Source organism: Onychostoma macrolepis, chromosome 20 (assembly GCF_012432095.1).
Source record: "Onychostoma macrolepis isolate SWU-2019 chromosome 20, ASM1243209v1, whole genome shotgun sequence".
NCBI lineage: Eukaryota > Metazoa > Chordata > Actinopteri > Cypriniformes > Cyprinidae > Onychostoma > Onychostoma macrolepis.
Genome location: NC_081174.1, coordinates 28,411,748 through 28,438,502, shown reverse-complemented (window position 1 = coordinate 28,438,502; position 26,755 = coordinate 28,411,748). Strand labels below are relative to the sequence as shown.

The following is a 26,755-nucleotide window of genomic DNA, read 5'->3' as shown; positions in this document are numbered from 1 at the left end:
GCATGCCGCTCCCTCCTGAGCGTCTGAGTTCCCTCTCATGATGAGAGTTGGGTTCTCCGCTCCCCTAGAGCTCTGTGTCCCATATGCTCTCCTTGTTGGTCGAGCTGGCATTGCTCCCCTCACCTTAGAGGGTCACCTATGAGTATGCCGCTCCCTTCTGAGCGTCTGAGTTCCCTCTCATGCTGAGAGTTGGGTTCTCCTCTCCAGAGCTATGTTGTTGGTTGAGCTGGCATCGCTCCCCTCACCATTGAGGGTCACCTATGAGCATGCTGCTCCCATCTGAGCGTCTGAGATTCCTCTCAGGCTGAGAGTTGAGTTCTCCGCCTCCAGAGCTCTGTCATCAGCAGCTTCAGGTTGTTAGGTCTCTATGCCTCCCTGTTGGGTTGCTCTCCTTGTTGGTAGAGTTAGCATTGCTCCCCTCACCATGAGGGTCACCTATGAGCATGCCGCTCACTTCTGAGCGTCTGAGTTCCCTCTCATGCTGAGAGTTGGGTTCTCCGCTCTCCAGAGCTATGTTGTTGGTCGAGCTAGCATTGCTCCCCTCACCTTAGAGGGTCACCTATGAGCATGCAGCTCCCTTCTGAGCTGCCTGAGTTCCCTCTCATGCTGAGAGTTGGGTTCTCCGCCTCCAGAGCTATGTTGTTGGTCGAGCTAGCATTGCTCCCCTCACCTTAGAGGGTCACCTATGAGCATGCCGCTCCCTCCTGAGCGTCTGAGTTCCCTCTCATGCTGAGAGTTGGGTTCTCCGCCTCCAGAGCTATGTTGTTGGTCGAGCTGGCATTGCTCCCCTCACCTTAGAGGGTCACCTATGAGCATGCCGCTCCCTTCTGAGCTGCCTGAGTTCCCTCTCATGCTGAGAGTTGGGTTCTCCGCCTCCAGAGCTATGTTGTTGGTTGAGCTAGCATTGCTCCCCTCACCTTAGAGGGTCACCTATGAGCATGCCGCTCCCTTCTGAGCGTCCTGAGTTCCCTCTCATGCTGAGAGTTGGGTTCGCCGCCTCCAGAGCTATGTTGTTGGTCGAGCTAGCATTGCTCCCCTCACCTTAGAGGGTCACCTATGAGCATGCCGCTCCCTTCTGAGCGTCTGAGTTCCCTCTCATGATGAGAGTTGGGTTCTCCGCTCTCCAGAGCGGTGTTTCAAATCCATGTTATGGTAAGTGCGCACGCTAGTCTCTGTGCACTTTCTGAAAGCCACGTTGTGGTAAGATCGCACACCAAGTGTTTTGCGATCTTTCTAAAATCCTGTATGGTATGGGTTACGGCGCTGCGGCTTCGTGCCCTTTCTTTGAGTCGGTCAGGTCCCGGTTTTCACCTTGGGCCCCACTCTACCTATGTATCCCCAGTGATACTGACTTGAACAGGGTGTTGCTACCAAGGATCTGTTGAGACGATTCCTTCAGCGAGCTCATGCAGAGCAAGCAGTAGCCCCTGGGTGACAGGCCAAGGCCTAGTTACTATCCTAGGCACTTGGTCGTATCCCCTTAAAGGAATCTTTATTTTCTGATTCCAAGCCTTTGAGCTCTACCCTGGGTCCAGGAGGCCTGGCCCCTAACAGGTAAGTTCTGGGGTATGCAGCTCAGGTTTTTGGCCGAAGGGGATAATATCACTGAAAGCCGTCCGAACCGTCCCAGGGCAACTCCTTAGCCGGGTAGAGTTGATACTTAGTGCTCGCCTTTTTGTGCTGGCTTGCACTCCCCTCAGCATGGTGGCGTGGGTATTCCATTCCCCATAGCGACCCCTAGAGGACGCAGTTCGAAAGGGAACGTCTCAGGTTACATATGTAACCATGGTTCCCTGAGTAGGAACGAGCCACCGCGTCCTCTAGGCTCGGTGCCATGCTTCGGACGCAAGCTTCAGGCGAAGAAGTGAATGACGTATTTTCCGGCGCCTTTATACTGTGGTCGTGCCGGTAGTGGCGTCATAGGCTGTCGCCGCCAACATGTGGTGTTGTTGTATATATGCTTCAGACACGGGTCACGCTGACGGCGTTCCCCATAGCGACCCCTAGAGGACGCAGTGTCTCGTTCCTACTCAGGGAACCATGGTTACATATGTAACCTGAGACGTTATTTGCCAAGGCAACATTTATAATTATAATATGGATATAGTACACAAAAAAAAAAAAAAAAATATATATATATATATATATTTATTTATTTATTTATTATTATTATTATTTTTTTACACAAAACTTAATGGAACGTTTTTTATTTTACATTTTTTACTGATATTTATATTTTATTTCAGCTTTATTTCAATTATCAAAAATGTATTTTATTTTTAGTTAACAACAACACTGCTCTCCAATTGCTGTCTATTGAATTTCATTGCAGTATAAGGAAAACAATATTACAGAGATCTCATTAAATTCACTCTATGAAATTTGTTAGCTGACACGGTCATGTGGCTCATAAATGCATGTTTCTCCACAGGATGAGCTCTGCGGCTTGGGTTTGTGCTGTGGTTGAGCTGGTAAACCCATGAGGTGAGCATATCCAATCCCCTGACATGCATGAGAGATGCTTGTTTATCTACCGATTCGTCTGTGAGCTTTAGGAGAGCGTTGTTTGAGGAACGCACTGGATTGTGAACTTAAGCAGGTAGTTTTTACAAGATAAACACAGGATTTCCTCAAACCTGAAAGGGCTGATTTAAAAAAAATCTTTCTGAATGCCGATTACAGAGATCTTAAATATTGATGGACAATGTCAAAGTGTCTGTGAGGAAACCTCAGCACTAAAGAAATCCTCTAATTTCTTTAGATAGACTGTCTCTGAAATCTGAATGTATTTAATTTAAAGAAAAACTGAGGCACAAAGCATGTTCTGTAGATGTGAAAAAATTGATTTGGCAGTAAATCCATCCAATGAACACATGCACTCATTATTAAGTAATTAGTAGGGCTTGTTAAGAGCATCTATTGTTCCTAATTAGGTTAAGTAGTTTGAACAACCTCCTACACTGAAAAAAAAGTTGTGTAGAAACATTTTTCATTGCTAGCTAATTTCACAACCAATTACAAACAAACAGCAAACAATGCCTTGAATTAAATGAAGTTTGAAGTTAAATACTGAAATAGTGTTTCTTGTAAAAGATACTTACAATCTTTGTTTTATGTTTAATTTCAAAAATCATTTTCTACTGTGTAAATGATTCTAAATTGTTCAGCTTTTGACAAATGCATTTACATTAGCAGACATTTTCATGCAAAGCATTCAAAAAATAAGCTTTTTTTTTTATTTCATCCATCCTCTGGCAATCGAACCCATGACCTTGCTGTTATTAGTGTGAGGTTTTTCTGTTTGAGCTACAGAAATGCTGTACCATTGCACTTTTTTTGCATTTGTGCAACAGAATTGATGCCTTAAACTATGCAACTTCTTGAGGTGAGGTGTGCTTTTACTTTTCAAAGAGATCAGACTGTTGTTGCATGTTGTAAAATGTAGAATATTTTGGGCGTTTTTATTGTAATTTAATTGGATTTTACCTGCAAAAAATGGTTATAGAGACTTAAAAATGAAAATTTTGTCATTTACTCATCTTCATGTTAAACAAAACTAAACACTAAGACATTTTTCTTGTGTTCCAAGAAAGAAACTTAGCAACCACTCAAAACACAGCTCAGCTTTGTAGGGCCAAGCACAAATTTTAAAAGTGTGTTTTTATGCACTATATGAAGCGTGATATTAGACATTCAGATGCTGCGATTGTGGAGTCAAGGTCTGAACCCTCCCTCGACAGCCGCTCGCACTGCATATGTCATTATCATAATGAGCATGCACGCATAATTTACAGTTTCTTTAACTTTAATTAACACGACCACAAATAATAATATGAATAATAAATAACTGCTTTGAATTTAATTTCCTGTTTTTTCTCTTGCTTTGACTTTTTCATCAGTTTACCATTTTTTTGGTCCCGTCCGGCAAAATGCACACTCACATGCACCTTTATGTGCTACAGTGCACTGTTCTCTCCTGCATGTAAGATTTATTCTCACATGTATCTTTAATTCGTCCATCAGAGCGGAGTGCTGTTTGAGTTGAGAGGGAGGCAGGAGGCTCAAAGCAGACGTGTCAAACCAAAGTAACAACCTTAAAAAACGATTTCTCATCAAATTAGGCTGCAGTCCTGTGTCCCACAGCACCTCAAATAAAAAGCAACCATCAATTATGGATATGACCCTCCTTCCCGACTGGAGTTATATATATGTGTGTGTAGCATTTAGACACTCTCTCTCGCTCATATTAGCTGCAGCTCCTCCCAGGTGTGCTGCTGAACATTTAATGACGTCCTCAGGGCAAAACACTTAAGGGTTAACCAGCCCGCATCAGCCCAGAAATACACACACACACACACACACACACACACACACAAACTCCTTTAGACACAAATTGACCCCTGTAGCTTCCTTAGGTCAGTTTTCCCTGGATTGGATATCGGTTAGGAAATTTCACCCGTTCTCAACCACAGTCTCCATAACCCAAGCCTTCACGGATGAATTAAGACTGGGTGAATTTGTGGTTACTCGTGTAAAGCTGTATTTATTGTAGTAAAGGGACAGATGATACTGTGATTGGCTGTGTGGGGAAAAAATTCAGTTTAGAAAAGTTTGGGTGTTTTCTACTATTAAGTACATTTTCATTCCACGTTATCTTAATAGGCAAAATAAAATATAAAAATTACAATTGCAATCATATTGTTTTCTTTTATAATAAAAAGGTCATGAATTTTAAATGATTTCAGTACTTCTTAGATGTAATTTACTAAATGTTTGTTTCTTCTTTTTTCCTCTTTAATAGAAAAAAAAATTGATTTATAAATTAAATATTTAAACATATTAAATTGAATAGAATTTATATAATTTTAGAATTTAGATTACAAGTAATTTTCCTATGCCCTCAATATCACTTTTCATTCCGTTTTCTCTTTCCAGTCTTCTGTAAAATTTCTTCAACAAACCAAAACAAATTTGACGTCATTCTGGAGGGAAATCAACTTTGAACAACTTTGAAAATACATATATATATATGATATATATTATATGTATTTTCTTTTCTTTTTTTTTGATATTTGGTTTGTCTCACTTGCAATACTGTTTGGCACTATCAAAATTTCAAAAGCTGGTTAAAAATAAGTTGACGTTTGCATTAGCTTTAGTTATATTAGTCAATTATTAATTTAGAAAGTGTATTAGTTTTCAGTGGACTAACTTTACTTATATTAGTCAATTAGTTTTAATTAATAAAGTCAATTATTTTTAAGTATTTTTGCTACTTAATTTACTTTGTTAAAATGAGCTGATTCAACAGAATTTATGAACATTTTCTCACAATTTCATTATGTTTATTCTACTTGTATCTGTAAAACAGATCAGCAAAACAAATAATATTTACATTTATAGAAATATAAAGTGTTTTATGTGTTTTTGAGTATAAGGCTTGTCAGTGTTTATTGTTCAGAGATTTAGAGTCCATGTTATGGTGGAGATTTAGATGAGTTTTTGTGCTCGCGCTGTTACAGTTATTCATCCCATGCATTTCATATATTGAGAAAAAGTTATGTTTAAAATGTGCCATTGCTATCTAGGATTTATTGACTTTATTGTGTTTGATTCAGATTTTCACTACATAAGATTTTTAAACATTTTTAAAACATTTATTGTACAAAATGAACTGTGTAACTCAAATTAGGTTAGCTGACGAAGTAATTTTATTTATATAAGTATATATGTTTTATGAAATGAAATGAATGTCCCAACTGGTTTAGATGTGCAATGTTGGTCTGTTACTGGCACAAGTTTGTCTTTTTTTTAGATGGTTATTACATGTAGGCCAGCATAAAAGTACCTAAAACATACCGTATGCTGTTATCCAGCGACATGATGGATTTAACTGGTCATTTAGGCTGGTCACTAGCTGCTGTATCTCAGCCGACTGAAGCATTACAGTAGCTGATTAGACACTGATTCTCTTAGACATAAACAGACCGTACAAGCTGATCTTAGTCTCTGTCGTGCATTTTTCAAACTTCACCAGTTTTCAGGTTTTTATAAACATCTGCATCAGGGGTCCCACGAGGGCAGGGACGTCCAGGAAAGACCAGAACACACACATTTACACACACACTCCGCTCGGCGTCAATGCTCCCCTTTTCCTGCTTCCTTCCGCCTGAGTTTCCATAGCAGCATGCAGCGGCCAATCAGATGGCAGGGCCGTAGCGCAGACTGGCAGATTTGAGCGGCTGACGCTGACACGGCCCGTCACCGTGGAAACCCCCCCAGGCACTGTAGCAGTGGGGGTGTGTGTGTGTGTGTGTGTGCGTGTGTGTGTGTTGTCTGGGTGAGCTGGATGCTAAATGGCCTGCTGTCTGTCAGAGCGTACCCATCATCCTTTGCACGAGTTCAGTGTTTTTAGTGTGTCTCGAAGAGTGTTTGTGTGACATTTCACATAGCGAACGATATTTGTGTAAGTAGTTGTGAATCATCATGTAAATGTGTCAATGTCTGTCTGGGAAAAAAGTCTGTCTCTATATGTGTGTTTGATGTATTGGTGAATCTCTTGAAGGCTGTCGTGTCAAGATCATGTCCAGCTCATGTTTCCCCAAAATCCAAAGAAATGATAAAAGATTTGATTATTTTAAGGACCATTCAGGTCCATATTTACATAAGAGTTAAACATATATATATATATATATATATATATATATATATATATATATATATATATTAATATTTTTATAATTAATATTTTTATATTATTAGTAGTAATAGTATTATTAATATACAAGATTGGACTGTAATTCAGGTAAGTATTTTCATGAGTTATATCGTTTTTATATATATATATATATATATATATATAGACGCACACACACACACACACACACACATACATACAAATATATAGAGAGATAGCAAGAGAGAAAGAAATTATGTGATTAATGAAATTAATTAAATAATTAATAATTATTTATGAGAGTTACACCATTTCCATACTCATTACATTAATGATATATATTATATGTATTAAACTATAATTATAATGATTTTTCTTTATATATTTTGGACTATATAGTAAAAAAATCTGATTACAATCATCATGAGATTAATGGAAGCAAAGTTTTTAAATTATGGAAATGAGAATTTGGTAATACAAATATGAAGCCTGTTTACTTTTAATTGTAAGCACACTTTAAATTTTAAATACATTTTTACATTTTAATGCAAAATAAAATCTTATTACTGTACTTCAGAAACAAAAATGTGATTATCGAGTGTTTATACACCATGGTAGTGTTTGTTGTAATTGCTGTATGCGATTTTAAAATAAAAAAATATATGTATATTGTGTAACAGAATCTAATGAAATCACTGACAAAAATGTGACCAGAAAGTCAAAAGTAAAATACCCAGATGCCTTATTTTACTAAAAATGTCCTAAAAACAGGCTTCATTTAATTTATAAAAAAATGTAATTTCTTAGCATTTTGATGTCGAGCTGAAATGTGACCTGGATATGGTTTCATGAGATTCACGGGTCTAGATACATGTATGTATGAGAGTGTGTGTGTGTGCGGGGGTCTCGAGTTGTCAATAATGTCAGATTTGGAGCTGATCGAGGCACCGCTCCGTTTCAGCGGCTCTGTTTATACACGGCTCTCGTCTCTCTGCCAGCATCATTCTCAGCTCATCCTGTCTCTCTGTCATTCTCTATACATCTCCTCAGCTCTATACGTTCACTCTATATCCGTCCGTGGAGCACAGCTTGCCTGCATTAATTCAACTCGGCTTCATTAAACCGGACCACTGGAGAATTAGAGTCAAGCGCTTTCTGCTGTGTGTGAGGAACACTGAATTAGTGTTTGCATTTATGTGAGGATTGAGAAAATAATTCATGTGGATACAGTAGGAATGTGTGCTTGTGTGTGTGTGTTTGGCTCTTGGCAGCTCATTACAGCTCAGCAGGTAATTGGCCAGACAGGTTGCCCCAAGGAACCCTGGGAACAGAGCTGGGGGGCAGGAAATGAGCAGTGACCGCAGCAGACCACTCCAAAACTCAGTGTGTGTGTGTGTGTGTGTGTGTGTGTCATGACCGCGCTGTTAATCGTATGGTTAGCGTTAACGGCCACCGCAGTGACCACTAACAGATGCATACACATCATACTGCCTTACTAATACACACACACACTGTTTTTGATTGACCGAGTGCAAGAAATCAATAGAAATCAAATAATGCATTTCTTTAATTGATCAAAAGTGACAGTAAAGACATTTAGAATGTTCTAAAATATTTGATTCATGAAAGAATGCATCACAGGTTCCACAAAAATATTAACCCAATAAAGCTTGTGTCAAATTTGATGCGCACATTGCGAAGGGCTCTAAATGATCAACATGATCAAATCTTTGCTGAAAAACCTGTTGTACACAATCTGTTACATGCCTTTTGTCATCTGATTGATAGTTTATACTTTTTAGCAAGTAAACGTCCCTAATAATTCATGCCTTTTAGGTTGTGGTTCACAAGTCTCCATGTGAGTAAGCATAGGAATAACTTTTATATTGTCAGTAATATTTCATTATGAACACTCAATGGAATGAAGCAACTTAAGTTTACTTGATTATCCATGCATAATTTTTTTGAAAAATCATGTTTAAATGTGAGTATCAAATATGATCATCAGGCTTTTGAGGAACGTTTATTTGTTCATCTCTCAATTATCATTGTATTGCCTTGCATTATATGTTTTGAATCTACAGAGCTTTGATCATACATCTAAATATCATCTTACTAAGACCTATTATTGGGAGATATAGATTGAAAACTCATATTTCTATCATTTTATCTGTAAGTATCTGCTATACTCTTATGAAGGTCTCACTGATTTACATTACAAGATATTAGAATTTCATCTCACTTTTTGGCCATAAATATCAGCATATGCACCAAACTGCATATTTTTGCTCAGTTCGGGCCTCTGAATTAAAACTGAGGTGCTTTTCCACTTTGTACTATATATGATCACCATATTTTCACTATACAGTATCATACTATATAAAACATAAAAGCCTGATGTATCCAATATGATACTCAAACACATTTGCAGAGTGATAGGAATCACTTTTGAGGTGATGTTTATTTGTGATGGAGAGCAATATGTGACCCTGGACCACAAAACCAGTCTTGGCCGAGATACAACTATTTGAAAATCTGGAATCTGAGGGTGCAAAAATCTCTAAATATTGAGAAAATGGCCTTTAAAGTTATCCAAATGAAGTTCTTGGCAATGCATGTTACTAATCAAAAATTAAGTTTTGATGTATTTACGGTAAGAAATTTATAAAATATCTTCATGGAACATGATCTTTACTTAATATCCTAATGATTTTTGGCATAAAAGAAAAAATTATAATTTTGACCCATACAATGTATTTTTGGCTATTGCTACAAATATACCCCAGCGACTTAAGACTGGTTTTGTGGTCCAGGGTCACATATTGTATATCACAGTATACTGAATATCGCATTTGTTATGTCATGAAAAGGCTTTAGGGTCATTCATACTGACAGCGATTTGCAGCGGCAAAACCACCAGAAGTCATTTGTTTTCTGAGAGCTGGCGGTTTGAGGCGACGTGAGCGACAGCAACTGTTAGTGACAACAAAGTTGAACAGAGTTTAACTTTAAGCAAATAATGGTGATGAGGTGTGGCAACTAAATGAGAGTTCACATGAAGCAGTTGAGAAGGAACAGCTACTAAAACCAGTAAAGTGATTCAGAAACCTCCTATAAATTAATCACTGCCCAATAGCTTTTATCAAAAAAAACAACAACAAAAACCCCACTTTGTTTTGTCTTGAATTTTTTATTTTTTTTAATCAAGTCTACTTGGTTGTGATTTTGTAAAAAAAACAATTTAGTTTGTTGTAGAAAAAGGCTTTAGCGGCAATGCATTGTAAAGTGTAAAAGTTTGGGGTTTCCAAATTTCAAAATACATTTTATTTGAAATAAATGCTGTTCTTATTAACTTTTTATTAATCAGAGAATCCTGAAAAAAAGAAAAAGAAAAGCAGCAAAACAGTTTTCAACATGGATGATAATACATGTTTCATGAGCATCAAATCAGCATATTATAATGATTTCTGAAGGATCATGTGACACTGAAGACTGGAGTAATGATGCTGAAAATTCAGCTTTGATCCAAGGAATAAATTACATTTAAAAATATAGTACAATAGAAAACTTTTATTTTAAATTGCAATAATATTTCACAATTTTACTGCATTTTTGATTCAATAAATGCAGCCTTGGTGAGCAGAAGAGACTTCTTTAAAAAAACATTAAAAATCTTACGAACCCCAAACTTTTGCACAGCCGTGTATATTTGTAGGTGAATCTTATAAATATCTGGGTCATAGTTCACCCAAAAAATCGAATTGAAGCAATTAGAAATTAGATTTTGCATAAAGAAAACTAGGCCTATTTGTAGGACAATTCAGTTTTTTGCACTGATATTATTTTCATGACAGTTAAATAAATTAAATTCTCATTATTGTAATGCAAAGCTCTCATTTTCATTTCTGTAATACAGTATTAAAAAATATCCTGTTTGGACACATTTACATTAAAAATCAGCATAATTTAGGGCAGTACAACAGATAAATTAAATAATACATCTTTTTTCCCCATTACATTAATGACAATGAGATTTTTTTTTCACATTAAGTAAATGAAAATTGCACTTTTTAGTATTACAGTAATTGTTCAGATTGTTTGCTCTGAATTATGACATTGGGCCCACAAGCTCACGTGATTTGGACTAATTCATTTCTTTGTTTAGCATGTATTTGTGGGCTATATTGCATTCATTTCCAACTTCTTAATGTTGACAGTGCATCATGTTTTTAGTTTTCGTACAGAAGCTGGTCTGAAGTGCTAATAATGACACGTCGTGCAAAAGTTTCAGTTATGTGTAAGTGTTCAGATGTGAGGAAGATGTTGAACGAGCATCTATCTGAGAGTTCACGAAAACTATCAGAGTTCAACCACAAATTTAGTTGTTTTCTTTCTTGCTTTGAAATCAGTTTAAAGTGCTCTGAATCGCCTTCAGGCATGTGATATGAAGGTCAGGGAGGCGTAGAACTGAAAACAACCAAAAAAACTTACAATAAACCCATGTCAGCTCTTTAGAAACTGTTATGAACAGTCTTTGGTTTATTGCAGGTCATTATTAAACCGCTTCTAATTAGCTGGCCTGTTTATGTCTCGCACTGAAACTGAGAGTGACGTGTGAAGTTATGTGGCGGTGAGAATGAGATGATAGCGCCGCTGAGAGACCGCGGAGGGTGACGGCTTCACATTTAATGAAGTTGAACGGCTCTCGCCCCGGGTCATTTGACTGGGTCATTGTGCTCGTATGTTAATGTGGTTAATTAATGGGAGTGTGAGAGGAGCTGCTCTCCTGTGTGTGTATGTGTGTGAGATATATATCCTGGGGCAATGAGGTCGAGCTGTAGTTTTGGGAATGACTGGTGGTGAGTAGTTAAACTCAGGTAGAGTCTTGGCTTAAATTAATGTGCTGTGTGTGTGTGTGTGTGTGTGTGTGTGTGTCCTTACCTCCTGGTAATGAGAGTTCCAGTTTTCAACAGTGTGCATTATTAGAATTCAATCCTTAGTTTATGGCCAGGGAAAAACAATACTTTTTAAAGAGAAACACTAAATGATTTTTAAATGTATGTATTAGTTAATTTTTATTTTTTATGTTTTCATATTTTACAAATATTTATCCGCATTTTAGAAATAAGTTTAATACTTTCATTTTATTTTGGTTTTGTTCAGTCATTTGTTTCTTGGCCAGAGGAAAAAGATCTTAAAGGGGTCATCGGATGCTAAATTCACTTTATAAGTTGTTTGAACATAAATGTGTGTCGGAAGTGTGTGTACACATCCATCCTACAATGATAAAAATCCCTGTTTTAAAATCCCCTTTCTCAAATCAGGCTGTTCTGAGGTTCCTGTCAGAATGACGTAGTTCTGTACAGGCCACTCCCACGATAGTTGATTGACAAGACCGTCTTACCTTAGACCCGCCCTGAATGAGCTGTCATCTGTCTGCCATTGTGTCGACTCCAGTGCAGGGGAAGACAAGAATGTCTCCGATTAAGCGCTTTAAGTGTTTAGTTGTTGGATGTAATAATGAATATAGCAGTCGTCATTTACTCCCGACATCTGAGCCGCTGAAGACACAGAAGATTAATGATACTTTCGTTTTGAAGGGAATGCGCCGATCCCCGATCTGCCTAAATGCATCTATGTTCGTGTGAATCAATCATGATCCAGCTTCATCTACAGAAGTGAGTATAAGAGTTTTAATCTTTGGGAATCTTTGCAAATCGCCTTTCCTAATAACATGCTAGTTAGCCAGTTTTGCGGCTGAAGTTTACAGTCTGCTCGTCACTCCACGGAAGAGAGGGGCGGGGTCAGCATAGCTCATTAGCATTTAAAGCAACATGGACTATAATGGCTTGATGAAAACAGAGCAGATTTTGACAGGGTAAAAAGGGTGTTTTTTACACTACCATTGAGAAATTTTCACCAAAGTATGTTATAGACTTTTCAGGCATCCGATGACCCCATTATAGAAAAACACTTTTTAAATTATTTTATATGTATTTTATTTTAAATATATTTAATACTTTTAATTGAATTACATTTTTATTCAGTTCTTGGTTTATTGGCTATAAAAAAGCATCTTAAGTAGAATACTTTTTAAGTATAAAACACGTTTTAATATTTTTGGAATATACTTTTTTATGAGCACATTTTTGCTTATTGGCTATATAGAATTGTTTTTTTTAAGAATATCTCTTTTATATAAAAATTTTCTCAAATTAAAAATAATATTTTATATATACAGTGGTGGACATAATTATTGACACCCTTGATAAATGTGAACAAAAAAGCCTGTAAAAATTAATCTGCATCATTAATCCTTTTGATCTTTCATTAAAAAAATTCACAAAAATGTAACCTTTCATTGAACTAAAACAATTGAAAATGGGAGGAAATCTCATTTTGAAAGAAATGTTTTTTCACACGTTGGACACAATTATTGACACCCCTAGAAATTATTATGAGTTAAATATCTCTGAAGTATATTCCCATTCATATTTACAATTTTGAGTCCAAAAGTCCAAATTCCCTTAATCATCCATCACAATGAGAAAAACCAAAGAATATATTTGTGATGTGCAGCAAAAGATAATTGAGCTTCACAAATTAGTGAAGTGGCTTTAAGAAAAGAGCTAGAGCAGTGAAAATTCTATTTACACCGTCAGGGCAATAATTAAGAATTTCCAATCAACAGAAAATGTTACGAAACTGCCTAGAAGAGGACATGTGTCTATATCGTCCTAATGCACGGTGAGAAGGAGAGTTTGAGTGGCTAAAGACTCTCCAAGGACCACAGCTGGAGAATTGTAGTAAATAGTTAAGTTTCGGTGTCAGAAAACCTTTAAAATAAATTGTCAAACAGCACCTACATCAGCACATGTTGTTTGGGAGGGTTTCAAGAAAAATTCTCCTTGCTCATCCAAAAACAAACTCCAGCATATTCAGTTATCAGACACGACTGGAACTTCAAATGGGACTGGCTTCTATGGTCAGATGAAACTAAAAAATTAGCTTTTTAGCAGCAAACACTCAAGATGGGTTTGGTGAACACAGGGATAAAATGTACCCCATGTGAACAATGAAATATACTGCTGTATTTTTGATGTTGTGGGCCTATATTTCTGCTGGAGGTCCTGGACATCTTGTTTAGACACATGGCATCATGGATTCTATCAAATACCATCAGATAAAAAATCAATAAGTGACTGACTCTGTTAGAAATCTTATAATGGGTCATGTTTGGATCTTCCAACCGGACAATAATCCAAACACAAACTTCAAAAACAACACAGAAATGGGTCACTGAGCACAAAACCAAGCTTCTGCTGGCCATTCCAGTCCTCTGACCTGAACCCTGTAGAAAATGAGTGAACTGAAGAGAAGAAGCAGCAACATGGAGCTGGGAATCTAAAGGGTCTGGAGTGATTCTGGATGAAGGAATGGTCTCTGATCTCTTGTCAGGTGTCTCTAACCTCATCAGGCCTTATAGGGGAAAATTTAGAGCTGTTCAACTGGCAAATGGAGGTTTCAAAAAGTATTGAATAAAAGGGTGCCGTTAATTGTGTCCAATGTGTATTAGAGAAAAACATTTATTTCATAATGAAATTTCCCCCCATTTTAAATTCTTATTATCCAATGAAAGGTTAGATTTTTGTGATTTAAAAAATTTTTTAAATTTTTTTAAATAAAAGATCAAAAGGATTTTAATGGTAGGTTTATTTCAACAGTGAGAGACAGAATAACAACAAAAAAATCCAGAAAAACGCATTTCAAAAAAGTTATAAATTGATTTGCATTTTAATGAGTCAAATAAGTATTTGACCCCTTCGCAAAACATGATTTAGTACTTGGTGGCAAAACCCTTGTTGGCAATCACAGAGGTCAGTCGTTTCTTGTAGTTGGCCACCAGGTACACACCAGGCACACATCTCAGGAGGGATTCTTTGCAGATCCTCTCCAAGTCATTAAGGTTTCGAGGCTGACGTTTGGCAACTCGAACCTTCAGCTCCTCCACAGATGTTCTATGGGATTAAGGACTGGAGACTAGCTCGGCCACTCCAGGACCTTAATGTGCTTCTTCTTGAGCCACTCCTTTGTTGCCTTGGCCGTGTGTTTTGGGTCATTGTCATGCTGGAATACCCATCCACGACCCTTTTTCAATGCCCTGGCCCTGACGGTACATGGCCCCGTCCATCGTCCCTTTAATGCGGTGCAGTTGTCCTGTCCCCTTAGCAGGAAAACACCCCCAAAGCATAATGTTTTCATCTCCATGTTTGACGATGATGGTGTTCTTGGGGTCACAGGCAGCATTCCTCCTCCTCCAAACATGCCCAGTTGAGTTGATGCCAAAGAGCTCGAGTTTGGTCTCATCTGACCACAACACTTTCACCCAGTTCTCCTCTGAATCACTGGCAAACTTCAGACGGGCTGTACATGTGCTTTCTTGAGCAGGGGGACCTTGCGGGCGCTGCAGGATTTCAGTCCTTCACGGCGTAGTGTGTTACCAATTGTTTTCTTGGTGACTATGGTCCCAGCTGCCTTGAGATCATTGACAAGATCCTCTCGTGTAGTTCTGGGCTGATTCCTCACCGTTCTCACGATCATTGAAACTCCACGAGGTGAGATCTTGCATGGAGCCCCAGTCTGAGGCAGATTGACAGTTATTTTGTGTTTCTTCCATTTGCGGACAGTTATTTTGTTGTTATTCTGTCTCTCACTGTTCAAATAAACATAACATTAAAATTATAGACTGATCATTTCTTTGTTAGTGGGCAAACGTACAAAATCAGCAGGGGATCCAATTATTTTTATCAAATAATATATATAGAGAGAGAGAGAGAGAGAGAGAGTTTAATTTTAATCAGTTTATGGGCTAAAAAAATGAATATGTTTTAAATATTTTTAATACTTAGTTTTATTTCAATGTTAATGTTATGTCAGTCTTCAGTAGAAAATCTACTTATATTATATTTATATTTTGTTAATATATAGTATTTAAACTTGTAAGCACTGATAATGATGTGTTATTCACATCAGTGTTTAAACATGAGGAGATAATACTTGACTACCGTGATCCAAAAAACCTTGGGTTTAGTCAAATATATTGATCTATACAGAGAGGGTTCATTTGTCAATTTTAGTAGGTCTCTACTGTTTTTAGTAAACAATGTAAATGTATTTAAAGCCAAAGTGTGTCATTTATTATCACTAAACTGAATTGTAAAAATAATGGGATTGTTTTCAAACAGGTTTACAGAAACTTCCCTCCTTCATTTACTGGCCAACAAAACAGATAATCTCACCCCACTGGCATATTCTGCATATTAACCTGGAATGAAACAGCAAAAAATGACGCATTTCAGCTTTAAGGGAAGCAGGTAAGTGAAATACCCACACACATGTACTTTTAGCTCATATTGCCAATTCATGACAATTCAGATGCACCCCCAAAAACACACACACAAACACGACCCGTCTTGAGTCTGCTAATATTGTTAAGTGTTGTACAAAAATCCACTTTCCATGTGTCCGCCCAGACGCTTCAGGCAGAATCGCTGTGCGCGTGTGTGTGGGAGACAGATGTGGAGTGACAGGTTGGGTAGATTGGCCCATAAGCAGTAGTCGCCTGTGGCACTGACATCACACACACATACAACACGCTCAGCCTGACTGTGGGCGATTGTGTGTGTCGAGTGGGAGGATTCGCCACCGCACCAAAAAACCACATAATGAAACCTGACACTGCTGTCGGGGAGAGGGAGGAGCCTGAGCCTGATCTGGCACCGCCCATCAGCACACTGTAATGCTTGAAGGGAGGGGCCTCACTTAGACCCGCCCACCAACACACTGTATGCTGAGAGGGAGGTGCCTCACTTAGACCCGCCCACTGACACACTGTATCTAAGAACTATAGCAGTGGGATCTTATAGGACTTTAGACTTGCTTATGAGATCCACATGAATTGTCATTTGGGACTTATTTTATTTCTTTATTGAGAGTGAAACAGTAAAAGACCTAATTGAAGTTGATTCAGAAGAGCAAGTTTATACAATTATATTGTGATTTAAGGTTACAAATACCTTTTTTCTTTGAAATAAGGTGCACTGATGAATAATTTAAAAAAAGACCTGGAACATGTGTACAGAAACTAAATAAATAAATAAATTGTTAAAATACTATTGGGTAAACTGGCAGTGGGCGGAGTCACACGGACCAAAACAAAAACAGACATTCCAACACAAAATTAATATTAATATTGGCTGTCTGATTTTTTTTTCGGGGGAACAAGTATGTGAACTTATCATGTTTCCTAGTCTGCAAACATGGTATTTTATGCTTAATACAGTGAAAAAATGACATACAGCACCTTTAAATGAAAAGAGAGAGAGGCAGAGGTTGCATGTAGTGCCTGAAACTCGTCCCTGAGCCGGGTTGGAGGCATCGTGTAAAAGCCCTGTCACAGCATCACTGGGAAATACACGGCAAACACACACACTCGCGCAATCCGCTGATCAGAGACACAGACGCGGCCAATTTGCACTTCTAAGCATCTGCCTTAAACCACTGTGTGTGTGTGTGTGTGTGTGTGCGTATTTTTAAACACCATTTCATGAAGCAGAAAATGTACCTGTTAACCTGTTTGACACATCAAAGCGCTCCACTAATAGCTAAACATTTAGCTTCTGAAATGCGAGTGAACAGCTATCGTAGGGTCTGGATTCAGATATCAGCTGCTGCTTTATTAGAGGCCGTACAGACAAACATGTATTACACGACTGCTTAAAGCAGCAGCGCATCGCACCCTTCACAGCTGTTTAATGCTAAATTAAAGCAAAAGTTCACCCCAAATGAACATTTACTCATCATTTACTCGCTAGCATGCTTTTTTCTACGCATTTACAATGAATGTGTATTAAAGATTTCAGACATCAAAAAGATGCAAAAGCAGCATAAAAGAATCATAAATGGTTTATATGAATCGTGCACCATATTCCTAGTCATGCAGGAATTTTAAAGGGAGGAACAGACCAAAATGTATTGGCTAAAAATCTTAAAGTGCCCCTATTATGGATTTTTGAAAAGTACCTTTCATGAAGTGTGTAACAGAGCTCTAAGTGAATGAAAACATCCTGCAATGTTTTAAATCTGAAAGTGCACCGTGTATAAAGTTATCGTCTCTCAAAAGAAAGAGTCGACTCTGAATCATTGAAAAGAGTCGTTTTTAAAACGAATCCCAAGCCGTTTCATGTTGACATCAACATGAAACATTAGCATTTTGCCCGCCCACTAGTTGCGTGCGCAGACCTGGGAAAACGTGATTTTCGCGTTGGTCTGAATGAAAATGCTAATTTATTCTTTGCCACTAGATGCCGCTTTTGGAGCGTTAAAAATAACTGTTTCCTGGTAACGGCTGTACACAAAGCAGCACTGCGCTCACAAACACGGCTTTAAATGAAATCGACCAATCACCGCAGATTAGAATCACACAAAGGAGGGGTTTGGAAAAATGAATCGTTGAGCGAATCGTTTGGGAGTCGTTGAGCAAATAAGGTAAAAATAAATATAGAAATGTATAAACGCCCCATTCGACTGCTCCAAGAATGTAGACGTTTCCGCCATCTTGGAACAGTCACCTTGACGTCATTCACCATACTGTACGTTCGCACAGAGCCGTTGAGCCGTTCTGTGCAGGATTGTGGCATCTTTCGAATATTCAGTGATTACTATGGTGAATGACGTCAAGTTGACCATTACAATATGGCGGACGGCTTACATATAGCGGGCCATAGAAACAGTCGCAAATGAGGCATCTACTTATACATTTCTATGAAAATAAATGCATATTATAAGAAAATGAAAGTCTTTTTTGACCTTGCATGCATGTCAACCTGTTGTTGGGGACTCCCAAAACCAAAATATGAACCTTTCATAACCCATAATAGGGGCACTTTAACATCTGCACTAGATCTAAATCATGAATGAATCATTCTTTTGAGTCAAATATTTTCTGTGAATCAGTTGGTGCAGTTCAAAAAAGCAGTCTGATTGATTTGTTCATGAATTGAACTGATTCAGTTCTGGAGTTCAACTCACTGGCTCACTGGAGAGAAAGATTATCAGTGAATAACATCATTCGTTTCAGACAGTTTTCTGATAGTATAATAAGTTATTTGAACTACTTTTACTTCATGTTTATGGTGCTTTTGAGTCCTTTCTGATGCATGAAAACTTCAGCCCCCTTTCAGTTTAACTGCATGGAAAGCAGTCAATTTTTTTTTTCATTTTGTGTTTGGCAGGAGAAATATACTACATGAGGGTGAATCAATGAAATGAAAAATAAAAATAGGCTACATTTTCATTTTAGATGAATGTTGCTAGTCTTCTGTCTTTCATTTTTTTTTTTTTTTGTAAACATTGTTTCCATAGTAGTTGCCCTGCACATTATTAATACCTGCATGCATTTTATAGAGTTTTTAGAGGAAAATGAAAGTTGTTTGTGCATTTATGTATTTTGAAGTATAAATATGCAAGTGAAGTAGTTACACAGTAAATTTTATTCCGCAAAGATGCATTAAATTGATCTAAAGTGGGAGTAAAGACATTTATAATGTTATTAAGTGTTTCTATTTCAAAGAAATGCTGACTGATAATAATCAGAAATGTTTCTTGAGCAGCAAATCAGCATATTAGAATGATTTCTGAAGGATCATGTGACACTGAAGACTGGAGTAATGATGCTGAAAATTCAGCTGCGCATCACAGGAAAAAATGATCTTCTAATATATACAGTATTGAAATAGAAAACTTTATTTTAAAATGTAATAATATTTCACAATATTACTGTTTTTAATTGTAGTGTATATTTGCACAAATAATTGCAGCCTCGATGAGCATCAGAGACTTATAAAATCTTACAGACCCCAAACTTTTGAATGGTAGTGTGTATTTATTTAAGTGCATATTGTGCTTTTAACAGCTTACCAGTTAAGATGCATGATCTGTATTGTGCAACCGTAACAGAATCGTCAGTGTCCCAATGTTCAGTGAATCAAGGCCCTTGCTAGTGGCTAAATTTGTTCACAATATACGGATACAGCCTGAGTCTCTAGTATTTGCAAAATGATCATCATCCAGCAATCAATCAAACCAAAACCCGACCGCATGCAGTCATCTGAACGTCTGTGATCAGCTGCGGCGCTGCGCAGATCGACACGCATGTACGTTCCTTTTGTTCTCCTGCGTCTCTCTCAAACCACCCAAAGCGAGCCGGACAGATTGAGTCCAAACGCTGCACTGAGGCATTTAAACGGTTACCTGCGCTTAACACAAAAGCGCCGGACTAATTGACACAGACAGCAAGAAAATAGGATCTGTCTTAGAACATCTCTCTTCCGTCGGCTCCCTCGCTTTCTCTCCCTCTTTTCTTCGGACGGATGAAAGGCCATCATTCCATCATGTGTGGTTAGCGTTTTCTTCGTAGCCTGAAGTGAAACAGGAAGTTCTTAACTGTTCAGTGGCTTTTGCTTGAGGCAAGGTTCTACCCTGCTCTCTCTTTCACTGTCTCTCGCTTTCTTCCCCCACCCTCTAAAACACACACACACACACACACACACACACTTCTGTTCGTAGGGCATCTGCCTTCATAACCATCTATGCTTAATACAGCACATGGTAGAGGAACGTCTCAGCAGAACCGGCTTCACTGGCTGTTGTTAAACTTCAGAGCTGTTCAGACTCACGCCAAAATGTAGATGTTTTTACTTAAGAACACAGCTGCGATTTTACAGATAAAATGTTTGGATATCATTGCATTAAATAACAAAATATCAAAGCAAGTGTCATCAGCGCTCAAACTCAGAAGGAGGGTTTTTTCTTTTAGAACTAATTTCACTTTTTGAGCTGTTTTTACAGCTCCTCTCACAATCGTTTTAAGCGAATGTGTGAAGTTCCCCTCAATTTCCCAGTGACTGGTTTTTCTGATTTCTAACCAATCGTATTTTAAACTTTGGGCTTACAGGACAATAATATTCCTATTAACCTGTCATATTCTCCTGGGTTTAATAGTATTATATTCTGTAGTTTGTCATAAAACTTTAGTCAGTATTTGACAAGCAAAATAAACTTTTTAGACTGAAAAACCTAACAAACTGCTTTCTTATGAAATATTAAATAATTTATATTTTGTATCAAACAGTGACTTTCAGACATTTTAGTGTGACTTTCAATGCTATTTTAAATTTTCATTTCATTTTAATTTTAGTTTTAGTTTAAGTAGTTTAGTAATTTAATTTCCAATTTTTGTCTTTTTTATAGAATTATTTAATATTTTATGAATGTAATTATTTACTATTTTATATTTTTATAAATATGTAATGTTTTATATAATTATTTAATATTTTATGTTTTTATTTCATATTTACATTAACTTCTAAAAATAATTTATTTCTGTTTTAGTTATTTTAGTACTTTCAGTTTAGTTGCAAAGGAAACATTTCAAAATTTTGTGTTCAGGTTTTTTTCTTGAGAGTGTGTATTCATCTAATTCATCTAATATATAATATATATAATAGATTATATGAAAATATTTTTGTTAATTAAAATGAATAGTTTATTTTAGTTTACGATAGATAGATAGATAGATAGATAGATAGATAGATAGATAGATAGATAGGCAAACCTATTTCACCTTAAATGGTGAAAATGCACATCCAAAGAGGCTCAGACAGAATTATGAAAAAGCGAATGGGTGATAAATATAAAAGAGATTGTGTGAAACAGAACAGTGTGAAAGAAACAATAAAAGACAGATGAGAAAATTGCAAAATTGATAATGTGAGCAGAGGCCACGGGGTGGAGAAGGGAACGAGTGTGAGCTGCATTGAGATTCTTGGCCTGTATCTGCTGGCAGTGGGGTGTGAGCTGAGATCTGCTGCATAATTGTGAAACCGCAGGGACTGCAGCTCTGACCAGCCTGTCAAAACATCATGACAATCGTCCCTCACCGCACAGCAGACAGGCCAGAGAGAGACAGCGAGAGGGTGTCAGCGTTTTGACTGATATACCAGCTGAGAAGTTATAATTACGATCTCTCTCTGACATTTGTAATCTAAGCGCACACACACACACACACACGGATCCTGTGGACTGTGGTTCTTGTGGAGCTTGTGGGGGTGTGCTGGTCTGTACGGGAGTGCTTTAGCCGCTAGGCTGGGTAGCGATTTCCACGCCGCTGCGTTTTGAGGCTAATTAGTTTGGATATTAACGGGACGAAACCCCAAGCAGCTTCTAAATGTCACCCGCTCTCCCCACAGACACAAACACACGCCGGTTCACGCTCTTTGCCCCGTTTCACCGCCCCCCAGAAAAGCGCCGCGGGGAAAACCAAGAAAAAGCCAAGAAGCGTCGGTGCCGGGTCGCGGCGACGTGTGGAATAGCAAAGCCATGTCACTGCGCTCGGCATTCTGGGAGCACTGGAGTGAGCCGAGAGAGCCTTCATCAGACAGACAGACAGACAGACGGATGGACAGACGGACGGACGCTGGGGCTTTAAAGGTGAATTTTACCCAGAAATCAAATTGCTGGATTTTCCTTGATGTGTTGAGAAATAACTTTCTTCTACGGGATCATTCTGTGAGGCCCAAAACACACAAACCCAACAAACTAATCTACATTTCATCTATCTATCTATCTATCTATCTATCTATCTATCTATCTATCTATCTATCTGTCTATCTATCTATCTATCTATCTATCTATCTATCATTCTATCGTTCTATCTATCTATCTATCTATCTATCTATCTATCTATCTATCTATCTATCTATCTATCTATCTATCGTTCTATCGTTCTATCTATCTATCTATCTATCTATCTATCTATCTATCTATCTATCTATCTATCTATCTATCTATCGTTCTATCTATCTATCTATCTATCTATCTATCTATCTATCTATCTATCGTTCTATCGTTCTATCGATCTATCTATCTATCTATCTATCTATCTATCTATCTATCTATCTATCTATCTATCTATCTATCTGTCTATCTGTCTATCTGTCTGTCTGTCTGTCTGTCTGTCTGTCTGTCTGTCTGTCTGTCTGTCTGTCTGTCTATCTATCTATCTATCTATCGTTCATTCTACCTATATATTTATCTATCTATCATGTCTATCGCTCTATGATTCTAACTTCAAACAAGGTTTTGTCAAATCAACATCTGAGGTTTTTGACAAACTTTACATTTCTCTTTATAAAATACATTACAGCCAATACATTTACATGAATTTCTTTGAATGAATTAAATTCATTTTAATTATACTTCCTTACATTTAATTTCAATTAGCAATTCTGCATCTTGTTTGCTACTTCAATTCAAATTCAGGAACTAAACTTAACTTTAAAAGTCATTCTTAATTCAGTTCAGAAGGACGCACACCTCGATCGATTCCAGTCACGTTATTTACCTTCGCTAACTGAAATATATATTTACAAATGTGTGTGAATTGATTGCTGTGAATCATATTTGTTTTATATTTGACTTCTGACTCAATAGCAGCTCATGATGGCATAAAGATGTTCTCAAAACTTTGAATAAGACATGTAATCACAGACCACCCTGTTGAAAAAAACAGCATGGTAGTTATTTTGTGAAGCATGGCAGCTGGTTTGAGCTGGTTTAAGCTGGTCATGTGCTGGTAGCTCCTGCTCAGGACTAGCTCATAACCAGCTCATGACCAACTAAGGACCAAACCAGCTGCCATGCTTTAAAACAGGGTTCCTCTAATCTTTCCCTGGAGGGCCAATCTGCTGCATAGTTTAGCTCCAACCCTGATCAAACTCACCTACCTGTGATTTTCTGATGATCTTGAAGACACTGATTAGCATGCTCAGGTGTGTTTGACTAGGGTTACAGCTGAACTCTGCAGGAGTGGGCCAGATTTGAGGATGCCTGCTTTAAAACATACCTAACCAGTGTATGCTGTTTTTTTAACAGGGCACAGTACACCATGTTTGTTTGTGGGCAGGTTATGGAGAAATGGTCAGTTATGTTGTAATCTGTGTAACTCTTAAGCCTGTGGAAAAGAGATACATGGCCACAGAGATGAAAGCAATGAGAGAGAGGGAATGCAGGAAATCATGAGACACTGCTAGCATGTGAATGCACTGCTGTAACAGACATAAAGACACTGTGTCTGTGTGCATAAGTTATTTTATACACTGAGGCTGGAGATGGAGAGAGAAAGAGCGAGCGTTTGACACAGAGGTCACCTTCATCTCATCTGGGAAAATCATCTTCACAGGGATCCTCTTCAGCAAGGGATTGTGGGTGTTGTGGCCATCCAGAATACTGAATGTAGCAGTACAAACCTCGAAAAGCACCCACAGGAAAGTGTTATTGCTCAGAGGTTGCTCTTTTATAACTCAGGAGACTTTAAGGTATTAGATTTTAGGGATCAGCTTTGTCTCAGATGTTTCTCCTAACAGACTCAAACTGTTGAAATACAGTAGGAGTGTGAGCTATAACATGGAAAATCTTGTGATTTACCTTGACAAGAAATGTTTGAGTTCATAATGAGCTTTGATTTCAGTCTGAGACATTGTTGAGATCTCTTTCGAAACTCTGGAGGAGATGCAAGTGAGATTAGTGTGGTCTTTTTCTTAGGAGAAACATCTGTAAAGTTGGAGATCGCAAGTCTCCATTTGCTCTCCATGAAATCTCATTTCTGTCGAGGAGCAACAATTGATGTATGTGAGTTATTTTCTCAGGAGAAATTTCTGAGAAGCAGGTGGTTTTAATTTCAAGCCTCAGTTTGCTCTCTATAAAATCTCATTGCTGTTGAGGAGCAACAATTGAGACATTGTTGAGGTCTTTTTTTGAAACTGTAGAGGAGATATATGTGAGATTACTGTGGTATTTTTCTTAGGAGAAATATTTGAGAAGTAAAAGATTTCAAGTCTTGATTTGCTCTCCATAAAATCACATTGTTGTCGTGGAGCAGCAATTGAGACATTAAGCCCTTTCACACATACAGACTTTTGCGGAAAATTACCGGTAAATTGCCGTAAAGAGATCATGTGTGAACAGGACCTTTTCAAAAATACCGGTAAATTCGTTCCGGCAATTTAGCGGTATGAGAGGTTGTAACATTACCAGTAAATTGCCGGAATTCTGCTGTGTGTGAACGCAGAAGGAAAATTACCGGTATGAGCACGTACGAGTTGAAATTCAAAATTAAACAGCTCTGGGCCAATCATAACATTCTGATGCAGATGACGCATTTACTCCGCGCTGTGTTTGAAGTCGTGCGATGTCTCTGGGCCAAAAGAAGCAGCATGAACGTGAACATTTGGCACAAAAATGAAAACATCAACAAAAACACTGATTGCGTTTACCCCTCCATGTTTACAAACACAACACCGTGAGGCGCAGCCGTTTAGAGGTCATTTCCGTTTTATGATGTCACAGAATTTACCGGTAATTTAAAACTGATGTGTGAATGGTGCTTGAATGCTGTTGCCTGTTGCCAAAATTTTCGGACGTTGAAAAATAAATACGACCTCACGTTGTGTCAATCACGTTTACACACTGCCTCCGAAACTTTTGTCTGTCATTAAAAAATTTGGATCGGGTTCGATTTTCTGCGTTTTGAGAGGTTCATCCACTTCGTCTCGCAGCACAAAGCACCGTAAAGATCCTTGTACACTGAGTTCCCTGAAATTGGTGGTCTTCTTTTTAATATGTGGCTGTAGTATCGCTAGCAAAGCATCAAACTGAGCCACTGACATCCTGAAGAAAACTTTGAATCGCCGGGATAATCCCTCTGCTCCTTCCTCTCTATATCTCAGGATTGAATGGACCCGATAATTCCTTTCTTTTTCTCTTTTTAAAAGTGAGAGGACAACAAAATCATCCTCACTGCTCGAAGACTCCATTTAGTACTGTTTTGCGAATTTTTTCACAACGGATTAATTAATATGCATCAGACTCAGTGTGCAAGGTTTCTGTGCATGACACATTTTTAGGATGACGAATATGAAAAAAACGCATACTCAGACTTAAATCCTGAAATCAAAGTTGAGTATGAATTCAAACATTTCTCATAACATTAAATGACACCAGATAAAACATTTTATAGTGCTATACTCTTGCTGTATTTTAAAAATTTCAGTCTGTTAGGCGAAACATCTAAAAAGCAGGAGATTTTGATTTCATGTCTCAGTTGGCTCTCCAAAAAATCTGTTGAGCAACAGTTGAGACATTAAAAAGATCTCTTTTGAAATGCTCGAGGAGATGCATGTGAGATTACTGTGGCCTTTTAGGAGAAACTTGCTCTCCATAAAATCTCATTGCTGTTGAGGAGCAACAAGTGAGACACTAAAGAGATCTCGTCTGTGATATTTCTTTCCTTTGCACACACATACACACATTCTGTCTTGAGGTGTGCTGTTTTGTTTACATCAGTGTGTTTTATAAGCTCCGAATATAAACACAGATCTTGCGGTTTGTTTTTATTTGCGAGAACGACTGGGATGATGAAATTATATCATAAAAGTGCCGGTGTGTGTGTGAGTGTGTGAGGCAACGATCAGAGCTGGAATGGCTGTTTGTATTAATATTCCCTCAGGTGTGAAAGAGAAGAGATAAAATCAGATGTGGCTCTGATGTTACGCCTCCTGATAAACTGATATAATTAAAAATAAATATAAACCTTCTATTTCCCTCCGTGCCGCAGGCCATGGAAGTGTGAGGTAGATTTCCTTTGAATGCAGGGATGGTAATTTCTCTAAAATCATCAAATCTGACAACAAAGAAATGAAGATCTCCAGCGCTGCGCATACGGGTTTCTCTCTCTCTCTCTTTCACAGTTACACTTTTCTCTCTCTCGCACACACTCAAACATTCACAGAGGCCTTAAAACGCTTCCAAATTGGGCTCTAAAATCACAGCTCTGAAAATTAGGGTCAGAAATTAGAGAGATGCGTCACCCAAAAAGCCTCATGTCTTTCCCACCCTGTATGATTTGCTCTCTGCTGCACAAGACAAAAGATATTTTGAAGAATGTTTGGAATGAAACAACAC

The 26,755-nt window shown here is 37.9% G+C and overlaps 1 protein-coding gene across 1 annotated transcript in view; it reads left to right on the top strand.

The window, feature by feature from the left end:
* The first annotated feature begins 22,158 nt into the window (after positions 1–22,158).
* Positions 22,159–26,755, top strand: part of tfap2d (transcription factor AP-2 delta (activating enhancer binding protein 2 delta)) — a 49,306-nt gene continuing 44,709 nt past the window's right edge. Inside the window, exon 1 of the mRNA XM_058754861.1 lies at positions 22,159–22,225. The gene's annotated coding sequence lies outside the window, so the exon portion shown is untranslated. The remainder of the gene's footprint in view (positions 22,226–26,755) is intronic.